This window comes from Eschrichtius robustus, chromosome 12 (genome assembly GCF_028021215.1).
Source record: "Eschrichtius robustus isolate mEscRob2 chromosome 12, mEscRob2.pri, whole genome shotgun sequence".
NCBI lineage: Eukaryota > Metazoa > Chordata > Mammalia > Artiodactyla > Eschrichtiidae > Eschrichtius > Eschrichtius robustus.
The window spans coordinates 86,119,809-86,129,435 of record NC_090835.1 but is presented as its reverse complement, the minus strand read 5'-3'; the positions used below and the strand labels follow the sequence as shown (position 1 = coordinate 86,129,435).

Sequence of the window (9,627 nt, the reverse complement as noted above, 5' to 3'; positions counted from 1 at the left end):
TGGTATCACTTATGCAGTGAATTAAAAAAAAAGAGAGAGAGAGAGAAACAGAGAATAAAGAATAGAATGGTGGGTTTCACAGGCTAGGGGCAGGGGTAAATGGAGTGATGTAGGACAAAGGATACAAATTTTCAGTTATAAGAATAAGTTCTGAGGAGCTAATGTACGACATGGGACTTTAGTTAATAATGTGGTATTTTATACTTGAAAGTTGCCTGAAAGTAGATCTTAAGGATTCTCACTTCACACAGAGAAAAGAGTTAACTATGCTAACTAGGTGAGGTGATGAATATGTTAGTTTTCTTGATCTTTGTAATCATTCTGCAATATATATGTATATCAGGTTATCATGTTGTACACTTTAAATACAGACAATTATATTTATCGAGTATTCTTCAATAACATTAAAAAACAAAATTTTAAAAGTATATTCATCCCACTTAAAACACAATGTTACTTTTTGAAGTATAAACATACCTGAATAGGCTGACAAATTTAGCTTTCATTATTCCTAAAAGTAAATGACTCAATAAGATACTGACTTTAGAGCACTAAATTTGATGATGATAATGTAGAAAAATAGTAAGTGAAGAGGTATGGTGAAATATATTATAATCTGGACTGGTTTTGTTCTATAGAATGTAAAATGGGTGACAAAGACATATTTTGCCTTTTCATGACTTGACCAAATGCCAATTCCTTGTCTTTAACTAAATGGGTGTGTGTAGGTGAGTTTTTACCTTATTTTTTTATCTAAATGTTTTTATCAAAAACTGAACAAATGTGTGCACATCTGAGTTTGTGTGTCTGTGTTTTTATGTGCATGTATCACAAATACCTTTTTTTCATCAACTTTGAGATATAAAAACTGTGGTCAGTTGTTAAATAACATAAAATTATTTAACTTCCCTCTGTGTTGAAATTCACCTGTGTCTGACCCTGTATCACACTCTGATCAAATACTTAGTTGTAAGAAACATTATCATAACCTCCTTTGTCTACTAGTAACAAAAGACAGAAAATATATTCCATTTATTTTTCTGATCCACTACTTCACTGTTATCCATTATTTTTGCATTGTAATTTCTGTAGAAACAAACAATGATCACTCATAATTCGTTTCATACTGGGCGTTTAAATTTGCTTCAGCATTCCTATCTTCTTTTCCTCTACTAACAGAATTATATAGCCACCCAAACTGAGAGGTTTTCTTTTCTTCTTAGGAAAATTACCTTTAATAATAATTTTCAACAAGTGGGAAAAAGAGGATGGTCACATGAAAAAAAGGAGGATGGTTCAAATATTTTTTGAGTCAAGAAATGATGACAGAAAAGAATGCCTTTGTTTTTAAGAATGTCTTTTTTTTTTTTTTTAACAATTTTTTTAAAATGGGAATTATTTATTTATTTATTTATGGCTGTGTTGGGTTTTCGTTTACTGTGCGAGGGCTTTCTCTAGTTGCGGCAAGTGGGGACCACTTTTCATCGCAGTGCGCGGGCCTCTCACTATCGCGGCCTCTCCCGTTGCGGAGCACAGGCTCCAGACGCGCAGGCTCAGCAATTGTGGCTCACGGGCCTAGTCGCTCCGCGGCATGTGGGATCCTCCCAGACCAGGGCTCGAACCCGTGTCCCCTGCATTGGCAGGCAGATTCTCAACCACTGCGCCACCAGGGAAGCCCAAGAATGTCTTTTTAAAAGACATTTATAATTACCTTTTTATAATTACCTTTTTAAATAATTAAAAATACCTTTTAATAATTATCTTTTTAAATAATTACCTTTTTTCCTTCTCTGTGAAAGCTCACTAGTTTAAAAAAAAATGAGTTTACTTCAAATATTACAAGCAAATAGTAATGATGTTCTTTCCCTCAATTGAATTTTGTATCCATTTTTCTCTTTTACAATAACAGACTAATGGAACAAAACAATGAAATGTCTGGGGGAGATTTTATTTTGCTTGGATTCTTAGACCACCCTCAACTGGAGGTCATCCTTTTTGTGGTAGTTTTGATATCATATCTTTTGACCCTCCTGGGCAACACAGCCATCATCCTGGTCTCCTGCCTGGACTCGAAACTTCACACATCTATGTATTTCTTCCTCACAAATCTCTCCTCTCTTGACCTTTGCTTCACTACCAGCATTGTCCCCCAGCTATTGTGGAACCTGAAGGGACCATGCCAAGACCATCACACCAACGGGCTGTGCCATACAACTCTATGTGTCTCTCTCACTGGGTTCCACTGAGTGTGTTCTCCTTACCATCATGGCATTTGACCACTATGTAGCAGTCTGCATACCTCTCAATTACACTAGTGTCATGCACCCATCATTTTGCAGGTCCTTAGCAGGAATAGCATGGCTAAGTGGAGTAGGACACACTCTCATCCAAGGAACCATTGCCCTTCGGCTTCCTTGATGTGGACATTACCATGTGCCCCACTTCTTATGTGAAGTGCCTGCCATGATCAAGTTGGCCTGTGTTGACATCCATTCATATGAAATCCAGCTTTTTGTGGTCACGTTAGACCTCCTTCTTCTTCCTATGGCATCGATATTGGTCTCCTACAGATTCATTGTGCAAGCAGTGACAAAAATTAAGTCAGTCCAAGCTTGGCACAAGGCTCTAGGGACCTGTGGTTCCCATCTACTACTGGTGTCCCTCTTCTTTGGGGCCAGCTCAGCCATATACATTCAACCAAAGAGATCCTATGGCCATAGCCAGGGCAAGCTCCTTACACTCTTTTATACTGTTATAACTCCCACCCTCAACCCCCTCACATATACTCTGAGGAACAAGGATGTGACAGGAGCCCTGAGAAGACTGCTGAGAAGAGAACAAAATTCCTAAGGAAAAATCAGGGAAACAGTGACTTTCTGTTGTGGAAACTTATTAAAGAGACATAACATTAAATAACTACTCCCAACTTGTTGCTTACCTCTCTGTCTGTATTTACCTACAATATGGCTAGCATGGTTTAGAAAAAAGAAGCACATTTAGATTCAACTTGCATAGCTCATGGAACGTCATGTGTGTATATGCGTGTGTTTTATAAACATATTCACACTTCTCTTATTAAATGTCTTTGAAGGGCTGAAGCATATCTTAAAACGGGGAGATTTTGTGATCTACCCAATACATATGTGCTTGCATATCTGATTAGGGAATTAAATAGTGTTTAATATACAACCAGAAAATTGAAAAGTGCATATTAGTGTGAGGAAATTACTGTAACACTTCCTTCGTAAAAGAGCTGTTGTGTAGTATTATTTAAAACATTTTACACACAGTATCCCAATCCTTTCAAGAAAAAAATACAACAAAACTTGAAAATGTGGGCTTTTTTTTAATAGTAAAGGATCAGATCTATGAATCTACTTAAAATGCTATTAAGAAAGAAAAATATTTGTTTTTAAATAAAAACAATAGAAATAATTGTTAAATAATTATAAAAATTAATTAATAATTTAATGAAACACTAAAGCTTAATGTAACCTAGTTTCAGATGGACCTAGAGTCTACAGGGAAAAACCTTGTGTTCAATCTTATTCAACGTATTTTTTCTCCCAGTGTCTTTGTTTTTTTGTTTTTTCTTTTCTTTTTTTTATAGTTATTAATAACATTTCTTTTTAATTTATTTATTTATGGCTGTGTTAGGTCTACGTTTCTGTGTGAGGGCTTTCTCTAGTTGTGGCGAGCGGGGGCCACTCTTCATCGCGGTGCGCGGGCCTCTCACTATCGTGGCCTCTCTTGTTGCGGAGCACAGGCTTCAGACTGCGCAGGCTCAGTAACTGTGGCTCATGGGCCCAGCTCCTCTGCGGCATGTGGGATCTTCCCAGACCAAGGCTCGAACCCGTGTCCCCTGCATTGGCAGGCAGATTCTCAACCACTGCGCCACCAGGGAAGCCCCCGTTTTTTCTTTTTTTAAACATCTTTATTGGAGTATAATTGCTTTACAATGGTGTGTTAGTTTCTGCTGTATAACAAAGTGAATCAGCTATACATATACATATATCCCCATATCTCTTCCCTCGTGTCTCCCTCCCCCCCACCCTCCCTATCCCACTCCTGTAGGTGGTCACAAAGCACCGAGATGATCTCCCTGTGCTATGTGGCTGCTTCCCACTAGCTATTGGTTTTACATTTGGTAGTGTATATATGTCCATTCCACTCTCTCACTTTGTCACAGCTTACCCTTCCCCCTCCCTGTGTCCTTAAGTCCATTCTCTACGTCTGCGTCTTTATTCCTGTCCTGCCCCTAGGTTCTTCAGAACCATTTTTTTTTTTTAGATTCCATATATATGTGTTAGCATACGGTATTTGTTTTTCTCTTTCTGACTCACTTCACTCTGTATGACAGACTCTAGGTCCATCCACCTCACTACAAATAACTCAATTCGTTTCTTTTTATGGCTGAGTAATATTCCATTGTATATATGTGCCACATCTTCTTTATCCATTCATCTGTTGATGGACACTTAGGTTGCTTCCATGTCCTGGCTATTGTAAATAGAGCTTCAATGAACATTGTGGTACATGACTCTTTTTGAATTATGGTTTTCTCAGGGTATATGCCCAGTAGTGGAATTGCTGATATGACATAAATCATAGCAAGATCCTTTTTGACCCACCTCCTAGAGAAATGAAAATAAAAACAAAAGTAAACAAATGGGACCTAATGAAACTTAAAAGCCTTTGCACGGCAAAGGAAACCATAAACAGGACGAAAAGACAACCCTCAGAATGGGAGAAAATATTTGCAAATGAAACGACTGACAGAGGATTAATCTCCAAAATTTACAAGCAGCTCATGCAGCTCAATATCAAAAAACCAAACAACCCAATCCAAAAATGGGAAGAAGACCTAAATAGACATTTCTCCAAAGAAGACATACAGATTGCCAACAAACACATGAAAGAATGCTCAATATCATTAATCATTAGAGAAATGCAAATCAAAACTACAATGAGATATCACCTCACACCAGTCAGAATGGCCATCATCAAAAAATCTACAAACAATAAATGCTGGAGAGGGTGTGGAGAAAAGGGAACCCTCTTGCACTGTTGGTGGGGATATAAATTGATACAGCCACTATGGAGGACAGTATGGAGGTGCCTTAAAAAACTAAAAATAGAACTACCATACGTCCCAGTGTCTTTGTGATTGTAAAACACATGGGCTCTGAAGCCAGGCTGCCTTGGTTTGAAACTTTGCTCTTTCTACTCACTATCTATGTATAACCCTTTTCTCTTTACCTAACCTCTATGTTCCTCAGTTTAATCACCTCCTAGGTTTGCAGTGAGAATTAAATAAATTAATTCATGCAAAGTACTTAAAAATCACTCCTGGCACTGGTAAGTGCTGAATAAATCTTAAAGATTATTAAAATTCTTTCAAAAATAGTATGGTGCTCTACAACCTACAAATTCTTCACTCTTCCTCCATCCTTCTTAACCTGTGCTTGGTTTGTTTGTTTGTAATTGTCTTGTATTTTGTATTGTCCTGTACATTGCACTTCTTTTTCACTGTGCTGGAAACACTAAGACCAGCCAAAATCTCTTTTCACTTCTCTTTAGATCAGCACCAATTTTCACTTCTTAAGAGCCAGTTTTGACTGTTTAATCTGTGCTCCAGAGAACATGATTGAGACTTTGGGTTAAAATGCTTGAGTTCAAAACCTAATCTATCAAGCTAATCAAGTAGGTCAGTACTTAAGTACTTGAGAGTGCTGTGTCAAGTCACAGTGTCCTCATCTGAACAAGAGTGGTAACAATAGGTCCTACTTTACATGACTATTGTGGTAAACTAATCTGAATTTAGCCCACAGCCTGTTAGATATTAATAGAGACAACCCAATAATTCAGGCTATTTCTATACCACTTTTGTGATTTCAAAACTCATGATGACTTCATAGACCTTAGCCATTTGATCTCTCTGATATCTTTAATCACTTTCTAAGATTATTCTAATAACCTTTCAATAGACCAAAGGATCCCCATTCTTTTTCATAACTCCTCTAATTCAGCATAAACTCTAAATGTGAGTTCTACATTATAGTTAGGTCTACCTGACTCTCACATGAATATAAAAGTCTTCTTAATCTTATTCCCGATTGTTATCTTAACCCTTTCCCTCCATCTCATTCATGTTCCATTGCCCTAATTCAGATCCTCTGTCACAAAGTTTGCAGATTTGTGGCCCTGAGCTGAAATGAGTTTATAGACATATTTGGTGTGGAGATCAGAGTTAATTCAATGACTGTGAGTGTCCTCAGCTGTGTAACTCGCTCTCTGCTTCACAACAGACCTTCACCCCAGCCCAAGGAGCTCATGTAGCTCACCTTCTAGCCTCTTAGGCACATAACCTGTTGGTATCTGTGACTGAATTTCTAAAATCTCCTAACTGTTTTCTTCAAACCTTATTTTTTCTCCATGATAAGTTTGATTATTCTATAAAATTATTTTCCATATATAAACTCTACTTTTCTCATTTAAATGGCTTCAAATGATTACCAGTGTTAAAAAACATAAATTCCACCTAGTAAATCTGAAGATCTAATTGGCTTTATTGAATGAGTCATAAATCGGGCAGCATCCCATCTACCTAGTAGAGAGAAGCTATACAAAATGGGAGCCTATTATAGGCAGGAGAAAAGAGTGAATTGTTTCAGGTTTAGATAAACTGCCTATGCGGGATGGAAGGGGACTAAGTATTAGATTGCCTCATTGGTGCTGTCAACAAAAAATTAATCAGCTGATCTAAGAAAGAATTGGAAAATTTTATTGGAGCCAAATTTGAGGATTATAACCCCGGAAGAGCATCTCAGAAAATTCTGAGAACTGTTCCGCCCATTAGAAGTCAAGACACAGTTTATAAAAGTTTTTTGAGACAGAGGGCTGTACATCAAATGACATATTACTGACAGTTTACATAATCCAGATCTAAGCACCATCGTGGTGGGTCATGTGACCCCTTACAAGATCAAGAAGGAATGTCATCTTTTAAGGAGTTGTCTTGTTGATGCTGGGAGAAAGTTGCTCTTTTTATGGTTGAGCAGGTATTTCTGCTGATGGGAGAGGTTTGGTGGATACATAATGCAGATACACAATGCACAGTGTGGGGAGAGAGGAGGCCAAAGAGCAGAGAAGAAGGTTTATGTTTAAATTTTTATTGTATTGCCAGAAAACATTAATTTTATTTCAGGGTGCTGACCAGAAAATTCCAGACTGACCAGCTAAAACCACATTCCTGGAGGAGGTTGTAACTGCAATTAGGTTAGGTATTATGTCTTGGTTTGCTTATGTGGGCTTAGCACAGTGACTCCATTTTAGGCCTGTTATTTCTTTTCTAAAATAAAGTCTAAATAGCACATAATTCCAGGTTCTCCATCATCCTGATCTAATTTATCCCTTATCTTCCACAACATGCTGTCATTCATCTTATGTTCAATAATATTTAAACAGCCAGCAGTTTCTGAATATTTTTCCTTTTATTAAACTTTTGCAATTTACACTGTATCTACTTCTCAAAATCCAACTTAAATCTCATCTTTTCTTGTTGCCCAATTATATTCCCTTCCTCTGCATTGCCAGGTCATCTTTCACGTACTAATTAATAAACATATGAGAAAAAACCGGATCTTTCAAGGAATTCAAGTACTCTATTATAGCAAGAGGAGAGAGAATGTAATAGGAAATGACAAGAGATACACTTGGAAGAGTAAAAAAGGACTAAATCACAAAGGGACTTACAAATATATTATGCTAAGGAGGTTGAACTTTCCTATGATCTCTAGGAGAGTATTTTGTATTATATAAGATCATGGACTCTACAGTCAGACCAACCTAGGTTCTAATTCCCAGGGCAAGTTATTGAACTTCTAGAAGGTAAAGTTTTCAAATCTATAGTGATTGGAATAACAGTACCAAGTTCATAACGTGGTGAGCAATAAGTGAGATAATGCATGACCTGCTTGGCTGAGTGCCTGGCACCTAGCAAAGCTCAGTGCATGTTTACCCACTGATATATTAACAATGAGACTACTCATGGGCTGTGATTAAAACAGAAGAACAATAATTGTATTGCTTTATTCATCCTGCCCGTACCAGGTAGCCATTCTTTCCTTGCTCCTGGATTACATCTTTAGAATGCCCCATAATCTTTTTGGTCATTTTCAAACAGTAAAAATGTCCACTTTTAGTAATAAAGTATTCTCATGTTAGTACTGTAATTAAAATGTTCACTATGAGGCAACACTTTATTTACATTTGAAGATTCTGTGCTTCCCAAGCTTGAGCCTGTTCCTGTCTGAGACCTTGCAGTGGGGATTTGGGTAAAGTAAGAGTTGTTACTATCCATCTTGTGCATCTTCCTCTGTGCCTCTAGCTTGGTAAGTGCAGTTTCTGAACTTGCCAGGGTAAAACTCTGCAGAGGGAAAAGGAGAAGTTAGGCAGTAAAGTTTACTTGACTCTGTAGCCAAAGACTGCTTTTCAGTTTCTCACATTTATGTATTTATTTTTTGTCAATTATCAGGCAATTATAAATGTGAGGTCATCTGGTTAACTTCATCAGTTATCAGGGGAGTACAAATTGAAATCATGATATATACCACCAAATTGGCTAAAATTAAAAAGACAGAAAATATGAAGATATGAGTCAACAGGATATAGTTTTAAATATATATGTACTTATATGTATAATATAGATTATCTGATTGGAAATTTAACATGAATATGGCAGAAATGAGAAAACAACTCAGTGTTGGGTGGTTATGAGGGCAGAACTTAAATATCTTTGTGGTTTGGCCTAGATGGAAACAAAAGTGAAAAAATCAGAGGGGCAAAACTATCTCTTTCAGAATCATCTCCTGGGACAGTTCTTTGGATACTACAGAGCCTGGTACTAATTGCCATATTGGGAGAACTGTGTCCCTGGGATCTTTCCAGATTCAGTGTCCTGTGTCCTTCACAGTCTCTGCTGACTTGCTGATCTTCAGGGAGCTCCATCTCAAATAATAGTCCCTACAACCAATACATGGGCCTTTGGCACTCTCTTGTCATTTCAAGGTAATAATAATTTGAATGCTATGGCTTAAAGTTCTTTTTCACATTACACTGAGAGTATCAGTGTGCCAAAAAAAAAAAAAAAAGGTCTGGAAAAGTTCCTCTCTTTCAACTTATTTACTTCTATTGATGCCTTGATTTTATATCTACACAATGCCTATGACTTTTAATGGTAAATTGAGATTCTGGTTTAAAGTAATGTTCATCCAGGTGAGGAGAGATCATATAGTACACCAATGATGATCAATTTTGCATCATAGTGGAATAGAATCCTTCTACAAGCCTAAAGTGAACATACTGTTATAACTATCCTTATAAATAGGGAACAAGTTCATGACTGTGAATTGATCTTTCATGGTATTTCTGTTGAAGTATTGTGTTGTGTGTGTATGTTTGTGGCAGAATGGGGCGTGGGTTAAAACACAGGAGAAATTCTCATTTTACTGAGAGGATAAGGTAGCAACCTGCAGGCTGGATTAAAGAGAATTGAACAAACGACATGGGTCTGGCTTTTTCTTATTCCTTTGATAGGAAAAATGAGTACTTTTTAGGGTAACTAAA

At 37.2% G+C, this 9,627-nt stretch overlaps 1 pseudogene; it reads left to right on the top strand.

Annotated features, from left to right (window-relative positions):
• Positions 1 to 1,931: 1,931 nt before the first annotated feature.
• Positions 1,932 to 2,906, top strand: LOC137774097 (putative olfactory receptor 2W6; annotated as a pseudogene).
• Positions 2,907 to 9,627: the final 6,721 nt, after the last annotated feature.